The sequence below is a fragment of the Heterodontus francisci genome, chromosome 2 (assembly GCF_036365525.1).
Source record: "Heterodontus francisci isolate sHetFra1 chromosome 2, sHetFra1.hap1, whole genome shotgun sequence".
Lineage (NCBI taxonomy): Eukaryota > Metazoa > Chordata > Chondrichthyes > Heterodontiformes > Heterodontidae > Heterodontus > Heterodontus francisci.
Genome location: NC_090372.1, coordinates 78,434,888 through 78,453,248, shown reverse-complemented (window position 1 = coordinate 78,453,248; position 18,361 = coordinate 78,434,888). Strand labels below are relative to the sequence as shown.

At 56.7% G+C, this 18,361-nt stretch overlaps 1 protein-coding gene across 1 annotated transcript in view; it reads left to right on the top strand.

Annotated features, from left to right (window-relative positions):
* LOC137379650 (secernin-1-like) overlaps nucleotides 1-18,361 on the top strand; it is a 152,399-nt gene that overhangs the window by 119,369 nt on the left and 14,669 nt on the right. The gene's annotated exons all lie outside the window — the stretch shown is intronic.

Sequence of the window (18,361 nt, the reverse complement as noted above, 5' to 3'; positions counted from 1 at the left end):
GTTTGTTGATTCAGCTGTTATACTGATACACCAATTAAATGTTTCTAACCAAAAGGCATCGGAATCTTGACACAAGATCTTTTGGCATAGGTTTTAAATCCTCCCCGCCACCGCCCCCACCCCAACACCACCTCAAAACCCTGCACTTGCCTTTTCTTCCCCCAACCAGCATCATCTTCCAAGGTTTATGCAGTGAATGACTGAACCATATAGAGCAGGAAGGTCCAGTGTTTGATTTCTGGTTTGTACTATAGGCTACTGTTGACCTGCAGGGTGGTAGGGAACTGCATTTGACCTGGATGGTGGTAGAGGGCTGCATTTGACCTGGATGGTGGTAGGGAATTGCATTTGACCTGGATGGTGGTAGGGGGCTGCATTTGACCTGGATGGTGGTAGGGGGCTGCATTTGACTTGGATGGTGGTAGGGGGCTGCATTTGACCTGGATGGTGGTAGAGGGCTGCATTTGACCTGGATGGTGGTAGAGGGCTGCATTTGACCTGGATGGTGGTAGGGGGGCTGCATTTGACCTGGATGGTGGTAGGGGGGCTGCATTTGACCTGGATGGTGGTAGGGGGGCTGCATTTGACCTGGATGGTGGTAGGGGGGCTGCATTTGACCTGGATGGTGGTAGGGGGCTGCAGTTGCCTTCAGTTCCTTTTGGAAGGGAAATGAACTGAAGGTTCTGTCCATCAGTGCTGTTGAGAGATCCCAGCTGGAAGTGCATGTATGTGGCTCTCAGGTGAGACCTTGAGTTTGGCTGTGATATTGCTTGTGATCAAATAGTCTGACATTGCTCACTGTTGAGGCTTACACATGCATACTGGTCACTTGACTGGGGTACTGGTACATGCAGAATAGTATCCCGGCAAGGAATCTATACTTTCTGAAGGGGAAATAAATAAAGGACAACTTTTTTTGAGGGGATCAAAAAACTTTATTCCTTTTGCTCCTGTCCTCCAAAACTGATGTATTGTTAAATGCAATAAAACGACTTGCATTTATATAGCCATTTCATGACCTCTGGACATTCCAAAGCACTTTACAGCCAACAAAGTATTTTTGAAGTGTAGTCACTATTTAAATGTAGGAAATGTGGTAGCCAATTTGCGCATAGCAAGCTCCCACTAACAGTAATGTGGTAATGACCAGATAATCTGTTCACGTGATGCTGATTGAGAGATAAATATTGGCCAGGACACCAGGGACAACTCCCCTTCTTTCAAATAATGCCTTAGGATCTTTTACTGTTCATCTGCAAAAGCTGACGGGTCCTTGGTTTTACATCTCATCCAAAAGACCGTGGAAGAAGATTTGGTTAAGACCGGAAAATGAATAGGGGGATCGGGTCTGCTACCTGCTGATTTAAATGATTGTGGTTTTCAGCCTGGCATGAAGCGCACTGCTGAGTGGATGCTCGTCTCAGCAGGGGGCCCAGGTTTGTGCGAGGCTAGCACCATTTCAAACTAGCCTACACTACTTAAAGCCAGCTTGCACCTCTTAAAGGCAAGGTGCATTCTGGTGGCAGAGGGTGCTAGAACTGATTACAGAAAGGTATCTTAACAGAAAGAGTGGAAATGGCACAACGGGCCAGAGAGCATGCGAAAAGGCTCTCCGGTGCAGCACTGGAGGACTTGGTGTCGGGGGTGGACAGGAAGAGAGAGGTCTTCTTTCCATAGAGGACCAGGAAGCCCCCCAGACCGACACCATGGGCTGAATTTTATTATCTTGCTGCCAGGTTTGGCGGCGGGTGCGCAAAATGGCGGCAAGCACACCTGTGATGTCAGCGGCTGTGATTACGCGGCGGGCAGCCATTTAGCATAACAGACAGCTGCCCCCCTAGTCACGTAGCAAGGACGACAGTGAAGTCACAGCATTATTTGATGTCAGAGCAGGTACTGGCGCTATATTTAAAAGACTGCCACCCTGCATATACCCATCTTTATTCTCCTCGGACCTTCAGCTTCCTTTGAAAACTGATGTAAACCTGTCTGGGAAAAGAAGTGTGTAAAGTTTGGTTCTACAGGAGGCCTGCAATAGCTCTATCGTATGGATTAATGTTGCTCTGATAACTTTGCAATAAGTGCGAGCCATCATTACCATACCAACACCATTTAAAATACCCTGTAATGCCCCCCCCCCCACCTATCACAGCCTATACATTCGTAGAGCTTTTTGCAGAGCTCCCCACCTTCACACACAATGCACTTGCGGAGCTCCCCCACCACCTTGACAAACAATCCCCTTGCAGAGTCAGCATAGCGGCAATGTCTGCTGCAAACCCCACTTCCCCCACCTAACTCCGGTGAAGTTATCTTTCCTCTCGAGGCACCGAGGACTCTCACCTCAGTGGCACCAGCTTTTGAAACCTGCGAAACTGAACGCATGAGTGCTGCGCGTCAAACACAAAATTGAGAATGACTCGTTGAATTGTGGTGAATGACATTCAAATGTATGTAAAACTGTATTTAAAACTGTATTAAAAAAACATTAAAATGATGATGCCTTCGCATCGAGCCGGCAGTGTCGCCATGGTACGTCACTGCCTCCAACAAAATCGGAAATGAGCATTATGGCGCCAGGTTCTATGGCGGACAGCTCCGCAGGGATTCTGCAGCCCCCACCCTCCGCCAACGATCTCGCCTTCAACAGAAGCATAAAATCCAGCCCAATGAAGGCAGTTGAAGCAGGTAACGGTCACAGTCAGTGCTAGCAGTTTGGACCTGAATGCAGTGCAGGAAAGGTTTAATGGCCTGACCCAAGTGCTGAAGGTCAGTGAATTCATCTTCAAATGTCATTTCCTTTCAAAAGAACTACCAGCCTCTCTCACTACTCCATTCACTCCCAACAAACTTCACTCACCTACCAACAATCTCTATCAAGTATGATTCATACATAATACTCATTGCCTCACTTCGCCCTCACATGCTTAGTACTTCTGCAAGCCTCACATGACAGGCACATCAGCCAAACGCATTGTACCACACTCACTGAGACACAACTCTCTCTTGCAGGACAAAGTTGCCTACAACTGAAGGTAGCAACACCTAACGGGCAGGGGAATGCTCCCAGAAGACTGTTTTTTTTAATTCATTGGGATGTGGGCATCGCTGGCTAGGCCAGCATTTATTGCCCATGCGTAATTGCCCTTGGGAAGATGGTGGTGAACAGTTTGGGGTAAAATCATTAGACTTAACAAGGAGAAAAAAGCTGTTTTCAAGCCTGCTGTAAATCTCTAGTGCTGAGAAAAGCACTTTTATGCGTGTGATTGCTCTTTCAGTACTGTAAACTAGGTTCGTGATCTGTGCAGAGGCTTGGGAATATGCTTCTATCACCAAGGGGACTGGTGCAAGCCGAGGCCTCAGACAACGTGACTGAAATCTTAAAAGACTCTGGCAATGTGATGATCTATTTGTAGCATGCACATCATTAGTGTGTGATAACTTTACTTCAAGGTGTTATTATAACAGTCATCACTGTGACCAGGCAGTCGTCTTTTCACTCTATGTTTAAGGGTAATTGTCACTACGAGGTTTTGGCTTGCTAGGTACAAATTCCTGATGCAAACAACTAGTGTAATGCATCTGTAAAAGAAAATTTTTGAATGCTTAACTCAGTGGAAGCTGAGCTAGAAAAGCACAAGAAGAAAGCTGGGGCTGTGGGGGTGGTGGGGAGTATTGAGACAACGAAAGCCTGGTCAAAGAGAAGTATTTTTAGGAGGCTTCTGAAGAAAGGCAAGTTATAAACAGAGTTTCAAGTGGACAGGGCTCTGATAGTTGAGTGGTGGGTTTGGGGTATAGATGGAACAGAAGTAATCTGGTATCAAGAGGAATGTAGTGTTTTAGGGAATTTAAAAAAAAATTATTCGTTCCTGGGATGTGGGTGTCGCTGGCGAGGCCAGCATTTATTGCCCATCCCTAATTGCCCTTGAGAAGGTGGAGGTGAGCTGCCTTCTGGAACTGCTGCAGTCCATTTGGGGTAGGTACACCCACAGTGCTGTTGGGAAGGGAGTTCCAGGATTTTGAACCAGTGTCAATGAAGGAATGGCGATATAGTTCCAAGTCAGTTTGGTGTGTGACTTGGAGGGGAACTTGCAGGTGGTGGTGTTCCTATGCATCTGCTGTCCTTGTCCTTCTAGGTGGTAGAGGTCGTGGGTTTGGAAGGTGCTGTCGAAGGAGCCGTGCTGCAGTGCATCTTGCTGATGGTACACACTTCTGCCCCTGTGCGTCGGTGGTGGAGGGAGTGACTGTTTGTAGATGGGGTGTCAATCAAGCAGGCTGCTTTGTCCTGGATGGTGTCAAGCTTCTTGAGGGTTGTTGGAGCTGCACCCATCCAGGCAAGTGGAGAGTATTCCATCACACCTCCTGACTTGTGCCTTGATGGACAGGCTTTGGGGAGTCAGGAGGTGAGTTACTCGCTGCAGGATTCCGAGCCTCTGACCTGCTCTTATAGCCACGGTATTTATATGACTTACTCCAGTTCATTTTCTGATCAATGGTAAGCCCCCAGGTGTTGATAGTGGGGGAGTCAGCAATCGTAATGCCAATGAATGTCAAGGGAAGATGGTGAGATTCTCTCTTGTTTGGGATGGTCATTGCCTGGCACTTGTGTGGCGCGAATGTTACTTGCTACTTGCCAACCCAAGCATGGATATTGTCCAAGTCTTGCTGCATTTCTACATGGACTGCTTCAGTATCTGAGGAGTCACGAATGGTGCTGAACATTGTGCAATCATCAGCGAACATCCCCACTTCTGACCTTATGATTGAAGGAAGGTCATTCATGAAGCAGCTGAAGATGGTTGGGTCTGGGACACTACCCTGAGGAACTCCTGCAGTGATGTCCTGGAACTGAGATGATTGACCTCCAACAGCCACAACCGTCTTCCTTTGCGCTGGGTACGACTCCAACCAGCAGAGAGTTTTCCCCTGATTCCCATTGACTCCAGTTTTGCTCAGGCTCCTTGATGCCAAACTCGGTCAAATGCTGCTTTGATGTCAAGGCAGTCACTCTTACCTCACCTCTTGAGTTCAGCTGTTTTCTCCTTGCTTGAATCAAGGCTGTAATGAGGTCAGGAGCTGAGTGGCCCTGGCAGTACCAAAACTGAGCATCACTGAGCAGGTCAATGTTAAGCAAGTGCTGATTGGTAGCACTGTCGATGACAGCTGCTGTCATTAAAAGCTCCTCCAATTCACAAATATCCTGCAGGGAAGGATACCTACCAGGCCTACTCACTCATTTGACTAAACAATTGATACAATCCAAGAAGGTGACACAGTATCACTACAGCGCACCTAGTGATGGGCAATAAATACAGTCCTGCCAATGATAAAATCATCCAGAAAACATATTTAAAATACACTCTCTTTCGCTCTCGACCTCTCGCTCCTCACTCCCTTTCCTCTCGCTCCACCTTTCCCCTCCCCCCATCCTTTCCTCTCCCTCCCCCCCCATTCTTTCCTCTCCCCCCCCCTCCTTTCCTCTCCCCCCCCCATCCTTTCCTACCCCCCATCCTTTCCTACCCCCCATCCTTTCCTCCCCCCCCATCCTTTCCTCCCCCCCCATCCTTTCCTCCCCCCCCATCCTTTCCTCCCCCCCCATCCTTTCCTCCCCCCCATCCTTTCCTCTCTTCTTTCCTCTTCCCCCCCCCCCTTTCCTCTCTCCCCCCATTCCTTTCACACTCCCCCTTTCCTCTTGCCCCCCCCCCGGCTCCCCCCTCCTCCATCACCCCCTCCTCTGTCCCACTTCCTCTCAACCCACTTTCCTCTCACTACTCCACACTATCTCCTCCTCCCTCCATCCCCCCTTCCTCTCATTCCCCCCTCTCCTCACGCCCCCCCCCCTCATCCCACCCCTCTTCTCGCCCCACTTGTCTCATCCCCCCTCCTCGCGCGCCCCTTCTCCTCTCGCGCCCTTCTCCTCCTTTCGCCCATCCCTCTGCTCTTGCCCGCCCTGCTCCCCCTCGTCTCGCCCCCTCCTCTGGTCTCCCTCCTCTCGCCCCCTCTGCTCTCATGTCACCTCTCCTCACACTCCCCCTCGCCTCCTCATCTCCCTCCTCTCGACCACTCCTCGTGCTCCGCATTCTCACCACCCACATGCCCCCTCACCTCAACCTTCTCATCTCCCCCTCCTCTTGCCCCGCCCCCCTCGCTCCCTCCCTTCTCTCACCCCGCCTCTTGCCCCCCTCCTCTTGCACATTCTCCTCTTGCTCTCCCTCTTGCACCCCTCGCACCCCTTCTCTCGCAACCCCCTCCTCTCGCCCAACCTCTACTCTCACACCCCTATCCTCTTGCCCCCCTCCTCTCGCCCCCTCTCTTCAGGCCCCCCCACTCCTCACACCCACCTCTGCTCGCCACCCTCCTCGCACTGCTATTCTTTCCCCCCCAGTCCTCTAGCCCCACTCCTCTCACTCCCTCCTCTCGTCCCCCTTCTTCTCACCCCCCTCCGCTCGCCCATTCCCCCTTCCCTTGCGCCCCCTTCCCTTGCGCCCCCTTCTCCTTGCGCCCCCTTCTCCTTGCGCCCCCTTCTCCTCGCGCCCCCTTCTCCTCGCGCCCCCTTCTCCTCGCGCCCCCTTCTCCTCGCGCCCCCTTCTCCTCGCGCCCCCTTCTCCTCGCGCCTCCCCTCTCGCGCCGCCTCCCCTCTCGCGCCGCCTCCCCTCCCGCGCCGCCTCCCCTCCCGCGCCGCCTCCCCTCCTCTTGTCTCCCTCCTCCCGACCACTCCTCTCCCCACGCACTCGGAGCACCCCCATATCCCCTCTTTGCGCCCCCCGGCCCCTCACCTCAACCCTCTTACATTCCCCTCCTCTCGCGCCCCCCTCCCCTCGCACCCTTCTTTCACACCCCTCCTCACACCCCCTCCTCTTGCCCCACTCTTGCCCCGCTCTCCTCTTACCTTGCCCTCCTCTCGCCCGCCCCCCCTTTGTGCTCCCCCTCTTTGGGCCCCCTATCCTCTATCCACCTCCTCTCTCCCCCCGTCCTCTCTCCCCCCCCCGTCCTCTCTTCCCCCCCCGTCCTCTCTTCCCCCCCGTCCTCTCTTCCCCCCCCGTCCTCTCTTCCCCCCCCCCGTCCTCTCTTCCCCCCCCGTCCTCTCTTCCCCCCCCGTCCTCTCTTCCCCCCCCGTCCTCTCTTCCCCCCCCGTCCTCTCTTCCCCCCCCGTCCTCTCTTCCCCCCCCGTCCTCTCTTCCCCCCCGTCCTCTCTTCCCCCCCGTCCACTCTTCCCCCCCGTCCACTCTTCCCCCCCGTCCTCTCTTCCCCCCCGTCCTCTCTTCCCCCCCGTCCTCTCTTCCCCCCCCCGTCCTCTCTTCCCCCCCCCGTCCTCTCTTCCCCCCCCCGTCCTCTCTTCACCCCCCCGTCCTCTCTTCACCCCCCCGTCCTCTCTTCCCCCCCCCCGTCCTCTCTTCCCCCCTTTCCTCTCTTCCCCCCCCCGTCCTCTCTTCCCCCCCTTTCCTCTCTTCCCCCCCTTTCCTCTCTTCCCCCCCCTTTCCTCTCTTCCCCCCCCTTTCCTCTCTTCCCCCCCTTTCCTCTCTTCCCCCCCTTTCCTCTCTTCCCCCCCTTTCCTCTCTTCCCCCCCCTTTCCTCTCTTCCCCCCCCTTTCCTCTCTTCCCCCCCTTTCCTCTCTTCCCCCCCTTCCCCCCCTTTCCTCTCTTCCCCCCATTCCTTTCACACTCCCCCTTTCCTCTTGCCCCCCCCCCGGCTCCCCCCTCCTCCATCACCCCCTCCTCTGTCCCACTTCCTCTCAACCCACTTTCCTCTCACTACTCCACACTATCTCCTCCTCCCTCCATCCCCCCTTCCTCTCATTCCCCCCTCTCCTCACGCCCCCCCCCTCATCCCCCCCCTTTTCTCGCCCCACTTGTCTCATCCGCCCTCCTCGCGCGCCCCTTCTCCTCTCGCGCCCTTCTCCTCCTTTCGCCCATCCCTCTGCTCTTGCCCGCCCTGCTCCCCCTCGTCTCGCCCCCTCCTCTGGTCTCCCTCCTCTCGCCCCCTCTGCTCTCATGTCACCTCTCCTCACACTCCCCCTCGCCTCCTCATCTCCCTCCTCTCGACCACTCCTCGTGCTCCGCATTCTCACCACCCACATGCCCCCTCACCTCAACCTTCTCATCTCCCCCTCCTCTTGCCCCGCCCCCCTCGCTCCCTCCCTTCTCTCACCCCGCCTCTTGCCCCCTCCTCTTGCACATTCTCCTCTTGCTCTCCCTCTTGCACCCCTCGCACCCCTTCTCTCGCAACCCCCTCCTCTCGCCCAACCTCTACTCTCACACCCCTATCCTCTTGCCCCCCTCCTCTCGCCCCCTCTCTTCAGGCCCCCCCCACTCCTCACACCCACCTCTGCCCGCCACCCTCCTCGCACTGCTATTCTTTCCCCCCCGGTCCTCTAGCCCCACTCCTCTCACTCCCTCCTCTCGTCCCCCTTCTTCTCACCCCCCTCCGCTCGCCCATTCCCCCTTGCGCGCCCCCTTCCCTTGCGCCCCCTTCTCCTCGCGCCCCCTTCTCCTCGCGCCCCCTTCTCCTCGCGCCCGCCCCACATCTTTTGCCCCCTCGCTTCCCCCCCCTCTCGCGCCGTCTCCCCCCTCGCGCCGCCTCCCCTCCCGCGCCGCCTCCCCTCCCGCGCCGCCTCCCCTCCTCTTGTCTCCCCTCCTCTTGTCTCCCCTCCTCTTGTCTCCCCTCCTCTTGTCTCCCTCCTCCCGACCACTCCTCTCCCCACGCACTCGGAGCACCCCCATGTCCCCTCTTTGCGCCCCCTGGCCCCTCACCTCAACCCTCTTACGTTCCCCTCCTCTCGCGCCCCCCTCCCCTTGCACCCTTCTTTCACACCCCTCCTCACACCCCCTCCTCTTGCCCCACTCTTGCCCCGCTCTCCTCTTACCTTGCCCTCCTCTCGCCCGCCCCCCCTTTGTGCTCCCCCTCTTTGGGCCCCCTATCCTCTATCCACCTCCTCTCTTCCCCCCCCGTCCTCTCTTCCCCCCCGTCCTCTCTTCCCCCCCGTCCTCTCTTCCCCCCCGTCCTCTCTTCCCCCCCGTCCTCTCTTCCCCCCCCGTCCTCTCTTCCCCCCCCGTCCTCTCTTCCCCCCCCGTCCTCTCTTCCCCCCCCGTCCTCTCTTCCCCCCCCGTCCTCTCTTCCCCCCCGTCCTCTCTTCCCCCCCGTCCGCTCTTCCCCCCCGTCCTCTCTTCCCCCCCGTCCTCTCTTCCCCCCCCCGTCCTCTCTTCCCCCCCCCCCCGTCCTCTCTTTCCCCCCCCCCCGTCCTCTCTTTCCCCCCCCCCCGTCCTCTCTTCCCCCCCCCCCGTCCTCTCTTCCCCCCCCCCCGTCCTCTCTTCCCCCCCCCCCCGTCCTCTCTTCCCCCCCCCCCGTCCTCTCTTCCCCCCCCCCCGTCCTCTCTTCCCCCCCCCCCCGTCCTCTCTTCCCCCCCCCCCGTCCTCTCTTCCCCCCTCCCCGTCCTCTCTTCCCCCCTCCCCGTCCTCTCTTCCCCCCCCCCCGTCCTCTCTTTCCCCCCCCCCGTCCTCTCTTCCCCCCCCCCGTCCTCTCTTCCCCCCCCCCGTCCTCTCTTCCCCCCCCCCGTCCTCTCTTCCCCCCCCCCGTCCTCTCTTCCCCCCCCCCCCGTCCTCTCTTCCCCCCCCCCAGTCCTCTCTTCCCCCCCCCGTCCTCTCTTCCCCCCCCCGTCCTCTCTTCCCCCCCCCCCCGTCCTCTCTTCCCCCCCCCCCGTCCTCTCTTCCCCCCCCCCGTCCTCTCTTCCCCCCCCCCCGTCCTCTCTTCCCCCCCCCCCGTCCTCTCTTCTCCCCCCGTCCTCTCTTCTCCCCCCCGTCCTCTCTTCTCCCCCCCGTCCTCTCTTCTCCCCCCCGTCCTCTCTTCTCCCCCCCGTCCTCTCTTCTCCCCCCCGTCTTCTCTTCTCCCCCCCGTCCTTTCCTCTCGCTCCGTCCTTTCCTCTCGCTCCGTCCTTTCCTCTCGCTCCGTCCTTTCCTCTCGCTCCCCCCCCCCCGTCCTTTCCTCTCCCTCCCTCCCCCCCGTCCTTTCCTCTCCCTCCCTCCCCCCCTCCTTTCCTCTCCCTCCCCCCCCTCCTTTCCTCTCCCTCCCCCCCCTCCTTTCCTCTCCCTCCCCCCCCTCCTTTCCTCTCCCTCCCCCCCCTCCTTTCCTCTTTCCCCCCCCCTCCTTTCCTCTTTCCCCCCCCCCTCCTTTCCTCTCCCCCCCCCACCTTTCCTCTCCCAACCCCTATCCTTTCCACTCGCCCCCCCCATCCTTTCCTCCCCCCCATCCTTTCCTCTCCCACCCCCCCTTTCCTCTTCCCCCCCCCCCCCTTCCTCTCCTCCCTTCTTTACTCTTCCCCCCCCCCTTTCCTCTCTCCCCCCATTCCTCTTGCCCCCCCCCCGGCTCCCCCCTCCGCTTCCCCTCCTCCATCACCCCCTCCTCTGTCCCACTTCCTCTCAACCCACTTTCCTCTCACTACCCCACACTATCTCCTCCTCCCTCCATCCCCCCTTCCTCTCATTCCCCCCTCTCCTCTCGCCCCCCCCTCTTCTCGCCCCACTTGTCTCATCCCCCCTCCTCGCGCGCCCCTTCTCCTCCTTTCACCCATCCCTCTGCTCTTGCCCGCCCTGCTCCCCCTCGTCTCGCCCCCTCCTCTGGTCTCCCTCCTCTCGCCCCCTCTGCTCTCATGTCACCTCTCCTCACACTCCCCCTCGCCTCCTCATCTCCCTCCTCTCGACCACTCCTCGTGCTCCGCATTCTCACCACCCACATGCCCCCTCACCTCAACCTTCTCATCTCCCCCTCCTCTTGCCCCGCCCCCCTCGCTCCCTCCCTTCTCTCACCCCGCCTCTTGCCCCCCTCCTCTTGCACATTCTCCTCTTGCTCTCCCTCTTGCCCCCCTCGCACCCCTTCTCTCGCAACCCCCTCCTCTCGCCCAACCTCTACTCTCACACCCCTATCCTCTTGCCCCCCTCCTCTCGCCCCTCTTCTTCAGGCCCCCCCACTCCTCACACCCACCTCTGCTCGCCACCCTCCTCGCACTGCTATTCTTTCCCCCCCCCAGTCCTCTAGCCCCACTCCTCTCACTCCCTCCTCTCGTCCCCCTTCTTCTCACCCCCCTCCGCTCGCCCATTCCCCCTTGCGCGCCCCCTTCTCTTGCGCCCCCTTCTCTTGCGCCCCCTTCCCTTGCGCCCCCTTCCCTTGCGCCCCCTTCTCCTCTCGCCCCCTTCTCCTCGCGCCCCCTTCTCCTCGCGCCCGCCCCTCATCTTTTGCCCCCTCGCTTCCCCCTCCTCTCGCGCCGCCTCCCCTCCCGCACCGCCTCCCCTCCTCTTGTCTCCCGCCTTCCGACCACTCCTCTCCCCACGCACTCGGAACACCCCCATGTCCCCTCTTTGCACCCCCCGGCCCCTCACCTCAACCCTCTTACGTTCCCCTCCTCTCGCGCCCCCCTCCCTTCGCACCATTCTCTCACACCCCTCCTCACACCCCCTCCTCTTGCCCCGCTCTCCTCTTACCTTGCCCTCCTCTCGCCCGCCCCCCCTTTGTGCTCTCCTTCTTTGGACCCCCTATCCTCTATCCCCCTCCTCTCGCCCCCCTCCTCTTGCCCCTTCTTCTCGCCCCTTCTTCTCGCCCCTTCTTCTCGCCCCTTCTTCTCGCCCCTTCTTCTCGCCCCCTCCTCTCGCCCCCACCTCTCGCCACCCTCTTCTCACCCCCCTCTTCCTTGCGCCCCCTTATCCTCTCGCTCCCCTTCCCATCTCGCCCGCCCCTCTCCTCACACCCAACCCTCTCTTTCCCCACCCGCTTCCCCCTCCTCTCATGCCACCTCTCCTCCTCTTGTCTCCCTCCCCCCGACCACTCCTCTCGCAACGCACTTTCACCTCAACCCTCTCACCTTCCCCTCCACTCACCCCCCCCCCTCTCCCCCCACCTCCTCTTGCACCCCCCTCCGCTCGCCCCACTCTTACCACCCTCTCCTCTTACCCTGCCCTCGTCTTGCCCCCTCTTCTCCCCCACTCATCTCACCCCCTTCCTTTCACCCCACTCCTTGCCACCCTCGTCTCATTGCCCCCTCTTGCCCCCCTCATCTCGCTCCCCCTCCTGCCCAACCTCCAAACGCCCCCCCCTCTTTGCGCTCCTTCCTCTTGCCCGCCCCTTCACTTCCCCGTCCTCTCTCCCCCCCGTCCTCTCTCCCCCCCGTCCTCTCTCCCCCCCGTCCTCTCTCCCCCCCCGTCCTCTCTCCCCCCCCGTCCTCTCTCCCCCCCCGTCCTCTCCTCCCCCCCCGTCCTCTCTCCCCCCCCGTCCTCTCTCCCCCCCCCTCCTCTCTCCCCCACCGTCCTCTCTCCCCCACCGTCCTCTCTCCCCCACCGTCCTCTCTCCCCCCCCGTCCTCTCTCCCCCCCCCATCCTCTCTCCCCCCCCCATCCTCTCTCCCCCCCCCGTCCTCTCTCCCCCCCCCGTCCTCTCTCCCCCCCCGTCCTCTCTCCCCCCCGTCCTCTCTCCCCCCCGTCCTCTCTCCCCCCCCGTCCTCTCTCCCCCCCCCGTCCTCTCTCCCCCCCCCGTCCTCTCTCCCCCCCCCCCCGTCCTCTCTCCCCCCCCCCGTCCTCTCTCCCCCCCCGTCCTCTCTCCCCCCCCGTCCTCTCTCCCCCCCCGTCCTCTCTCCCCCCCCGTCCTCTCTCCCCCCCCGTCCTCTCTCCCCCCCCGTCCTCTCTCCCCCCCCGTGTTCTCTCCCCCCCCGTCCTCTCTCCCCCCCCGTCCTCTCTCCCCCCCCGTCCTCTCTCCCCCCCCGTCCTCTCTCCCCCCCCCGTCCTCTCTCCCCCCCCGTCCTCTCTCCCCCCCCGTCCTCTCTCCCCCCCGTCCTCTCTCCCCCCAGTCCTCTCGCCCCCCCCAGTCCTCTCGCCCCCCCCCAGTCCTCTCGCCCCCCCCCCCAGTCCTCTCGCCCCCCCCCCAGTCCTCTCGCCCCCCCCCCAGTCCTCTCGCCCCCCCCCAGTCCTCTCGCCCCCCCCCCAGTCCTCTCGCCCCCCCCAGTCCTCTCGCCCCCCCCCAGTCCTCTCGCCCCCCCCCCAGTCCTCTCGCCCCCCCCCCCAGTCCTCTCGCCCCCCCCCCCAGTCCTCTCGCCCCCCCCCCCAGTCCTCTCGCCCCCCCCCAGTCCTCTCGCCCCCCCCCAGTCCTCTCGCCCCCCCCCAGTCCTCTCGCCCCCCCCCAGTCCTCTCGCCCCCCCCCAGTCCTCTCGCCCCCCCCCAGTCCTCTCGCCCCCCCCCAGTCCTCTCGCCCCCCCCCCAGTCCTCTCGCCCCCCCCCCAGTCCTCTCGCCCCCCCCCCAGTCCTCTCGCCCCCCCCCCAGTCCTCTCGCCCCCCCCCCAGTCCTCTCGCCCCCCCCCCAGTCCTCTCGCCCCCCCCCAGTCCTCTCGCCCCCCCCCAGTCCTCTCGCCCCCCCCCAGTCCTCTCGCCCCCCCCCCCAGTCCTCTCGCCCCCCCCCCCAGTCCTCTCGCCCCCCCCCCCAGTCCTCTCGCCCCCCCCCCCAGTCCTCTCGCCCCCCCCCCAGTCCTCTCGCCCCCCCCCCTTCTTTTGCCCCCCCCTGCTTCCCACTGCTCTTGTCCTCCTCTTGTGCCCTTCTCGTCCCCCCTCCTTTCGCTCCCCCTTCCTCTCACCGTCCCCGTCGCCCCCCCCCCTTGAACCCCCTCCTCTCACCCCCCACTTCTGGCCTCCCTCCTCTCCTCCCTCTTCTCGCCTTCATTTCCTCGTGCCCCTTTCTCCTCGCACGCACCCCTCTCCTCTCTCACCCCCTCTCTCTCGCCACTTGTTGCCCTGTCTCCTTTCACTCCCATCCTCCCTCCTCTCGCCCCCCTCTCCTCTTATGCCCGTGTCTCCCCTTAGCCCTACCCCTCTCCCCCATGTTTTCCCCCTCCTGTCCCCCCACCTTTCCCTTCCTCTATCTCCACTCCTCTCTCCCTCCTTTCCCCACTCTCTCGTCCCACCCCTCCGTCTCGTGCCCTTTCTTGCGCCCCTATCTCCCCTCGCCTCTCCTCCCTCTCCCCCATGTTTTCCCCCTCCTCTATCCATTCTTTCCCCCTCCTTTCTCCTCGCCTCTCTCTCCCGTCCTCTCTGTCCTCTCCTCTCTCTCCCGTCCTCTCGTCTCCTCGCTCCCCTCTCTCCTCCCTTCGCTCTCCCCTCCTCCTCCTACCTCCCCACCCCCCCGCCTCCCTGACTACCTCTCTTCCTCCCTCCCCCCCCCACATCCCTCTTATTCCTTCCTGCCTTCCACCCGCTCTAGAAGCTTCGAAGATTTTTGTTTTTGTCTCACTAACCAGGTGACACTGAGGACACTGAACTGTCCTTCTTCATTACTCCCAGTGTGATCAGCTAACTTAACACACACCAAACCTGTGACCTCATTGATCTGTGGATAAACCCGTTGAATCGTCAAGGGAGCTGTTCATACACCATTACAAAAGGTACTACTTGGAAATACATTTTGGTCGTAATGACAGGTAAAGGAAATACACATTAAATGGTAAGATTTTAACATCATGCCAGGGACCATCCCTGGTTCAATGAGGAGTGTATGAGAGCATGTTAGGAGCAACACCAGGCATACCTAAAAAGGAGGTGCCAACTTGGTGAGACTGCAACACAAGACTACGTGCGTGCGAAACAGCAGAAGCAGCATGCTACAGACAGATCAGATTGAAGTTCTGCTGTCCTGCCACATAGTCGTGAATGGTGGTTGACAATCAAAGGAACAGACTTATAAAGTTGCCAAAAAAATACTGAGCCTGAGGATTGGGAGAATTTTAAAATTCAGCAAAGGAGGACCAAGAAACTGATAAAGGAAAAGAAAATAGAATATGAAAGTAGCCTAGCAAGAAACATAAAAACGGACTGTAAAAGCTTCAATAGGTATGTAAAAAGGAAAAGATTAGCAAAGTCAAGAGTGGGCCCATTACAGGCAGAGACAGAGAATAAGGAAATGGCAGAGAAATTAAATAAATACTTTGTGTCTGTTTTCATGGAGGAAGATGCAAAAAAAAACCTCCCAGAAATACTAAAGAACCAAGGAACTAGCGAGAATGAAGAACTGAAAGAAATTAACATTAGTAAAAAATTATTACTGAAGAAATTAAGGGATGGAAGGTTGATAAATCCCCAGGACCTGATAATCTACATTCAAGAGTATTGAAAGAGGTGGTGTATAAATAATGGGTGTGTTGGTGATCATCTTCCAAAAATCTACATTCTGGAGTGGTTCCTGAAGATTGGAAGGTAGCAAATGTAACCCCATTATTTAAGAAAGGAGAGAGAGAGAAAATGGGGAACTACAGACCTGTTAGTCTGATATCAATAGGGAAAATGCTAGGCTCTATTATAAAGGATGTGATAACTGGACACTTAGAAAATAATGGGAGGATTGGGCAGTGTCAACATGCATTTATGAAAGGGAAATCATGTTTGACAAATCTACTGGAGTTTTTTGAGAATGTAACTAGCAGAATAGATATGGGTGACCCAGTGGATGTGGTGTATTTGGATTTTCAGAAGGCTTTCGATAAAGTCCCACACTAGAGGTCAGTCAACAAAATTAGATTATAGGGATTGGGGGTAATATACTGGCATGGATTGAGAATTGATTAATGGAAAAAAACAGAGAGTAGGAATAAACGGGTCATTCTCAGGTTGGCAGGCTGTGACTAGTGAGGTACCGCATGGATCAGTGCTTGGCAGCTAGTCACAATCTATATCAATGATTTGGATGTGGGGACCAAATGTAATATTTCCAAGTTTGCTGATGACACAAAACTAGGTGGGAATGTGAATTGTGAGGAGGATGCAAAGAGGCTTCAGGGGGATTTAGACAGGCTGAGTGAGTGGGCAAGAACATGGCAGATGGAATATAATGTGGAAAGATGTGAAATTATCCACTTTGGTAGGAAAAACAGAAATGCAGTGTATTTCTTAAATGGTGAGAGATTGGGAAATGTTGATGTTAAAAGGGACCTGGGTGTCCTTGTTCATGAGTCACTGAAAGCTAACATGCAGGTGCAGCAAGCAATTAGAAAGGCAAATGGTATGTTGGCCTTTATTGCAAGAGGGTTTGAATAAAGGAGTAAAGAAGTACGGCTGCAATTGTATAGAGCCTTGTTGAGACCGCACCTGGAGTATTGTGTACAGTTTTGGTCTGCTTACCTAAGGAAGGGAATACTTGCCGTAGAGGGAGTGCAATGAAGGTTCACCAGACTAATCCCTGGGATGTTGGGATTGTCCTGTGAGGACAGATTGAAGAGACTGGGCCTATATTCTCTATAGTGTAGAAGAATGAGAGGTGATCTTATTAAAGCATACAAAATTCTTACAAGGCTGGACAGAGTTGATGCAGGAAGGATGTTTCCGCTGGCTGGTGGGTCTAGAACCAGAGGACACCGTCTCAGAATCAAAGTAGGCCATTTAGGACTGAGATGAGGAGAAATTTCTTCATGCAGATGGTTTTGAATCTTTGGAATTCTCTACTCCAGAGGGCTGTGGAGGTTCAGTCATTGAGTATGTTCAACACATATATTTCAAGACATTAAAGATATCAAGGAATATGGGAATAGTGTGGGAAAATGGCATCAAGGTAGAAGATCAGCCAAGATCTGGTTGAATGGCTGGGCAGGCTCGAGAGGCCAGATGGCCTAGTCCTGCTCCCATTTCCTATGTTCCAAAACTAACCGAAAATAGAGGCTTCATAAACATCCACATCTTCAATGATGGGGGAGCCCAGCACGTCAGTGCAAAAGACAAGGCTGAAGCATTTGCAACCATCTTCAGCCTGAAATGCTGAGTGGCGACCCATCTTGGCCTCATCCTGAGATCCCCAACATCACAGATACCAGTCTTCAGCCAATTCAGTTCACTCCATGTGATATTGAAAAATGGCTGAAGGCACTGGATACAGCAAAAGCTCTGGGCCTGACAACATCCTGGCTGTAGTTTTGAAAATTTGTGCTCCAGAAATAGCCACGCCCCTAGCCAAGCTGTTCCAGTACAGCTACAACACTGGCATCTACCCAACAATGTGGAAAATTGCCCAGGTATGTACTTTCCACAAAAAAGCAGGACAAATCTAATCTGGCCAATTACTGACCAATCAATCTATTCTCCATCAGCAAAGTGGTAGAAGGTGTCGTTGACAGTGCGAACAAGCCGCACTTACTCAGCAATAACCTGCACACCTATGCTCAGTTTGGGATCTGCCAGGACCACTCGATCCTGACTTCATTACAGCCTTGGTCCTAACATGGACAAAAGAGCTGAATTCCACAGATGAGGTGAGAGTGACTGCCCTTGACGTCAAGGCAGCATTTGACTGAGTATGGCATCAAGGCACCTTAACAAACTTTAAGTCAATGGGAATCAGGGGGAAAACTTTCCACTAGTTGGAATCATACCTAGCATAAAGGAAAATGGTTATGGTTGTTGGAGGCCAATCATCTCAGCTCCAGGACATTATTGCAGGGTAAAATAGGAGGTGGCATTGCACTGTTGATCAAGAAGTCAATTACTGCAGTAAGGAGGGATGATATCTTAGAAGGTTCCTCAAATGAGGCCATATGCGTAGAACTTAAAAACAAAAAGGGGGCAGTCACTTGGCTGGGAGTGTACTACAGGCCTCCAAACAGTCAGGGAGAGATAGAGGAGCAGATATGTAGACAAATGTCAGAGAAGTGTAAAAATAATAGGGAATTTCAACTTCCCCAATATCAACTGGGATAGTCTTAGTGCAAAAGGCTTAAAGGGGGCAGAATTCTTAAAATGTATACAGGAGAGCATTTTGAGCCAGTATGTAGAAAGTCCTACAAGAGAAGGGGCAGTACTGGACCTAATCCGAGGAAAGGAAGCCAGACAAGTGGTAGAAGTGTCAGTGGGGGAGCATTTTGGAGATAGTGACCATAACTCTGTAAGATTTAAGGTAGTTATGGAAAAGGACAAAGATGGGCTAGAAATAAAGGTACTGAATTGGGGGAAGGCTGATTTCAATATGATAAAACAGGATCTGGTCAAAGTGGACTGGGAGCAGCTACTTGTAGGAAAGTCTACATCAGACCAGTGGGAGTCATTCAAAGAGGAAATAGTGAGAGTTCAGAGCCAACGTGTACCCGTTAAGGTGAAGGGTAGGACCAACAAGTCCAGGGAACCCTGGATGTCAAGGGATATAGAGGATTGGATCAGGAAAAAACAGGAGGCTTATGGCAGATTCAGAGCGCTGAAAACAGCGGAGTCCCTCGAGGAGTATAGAAAGTGTAGGGGGTACTTAAAAAAGTAATTAGGAGAGCGAAGAGGGGACATGAAAAAACACTGGCGGGAAAGATAAAGGAAAATCCTAAGGTGTTTTATAAGTATATTAAGGGCAAGAGGATAATCGGGGAAAAAGTA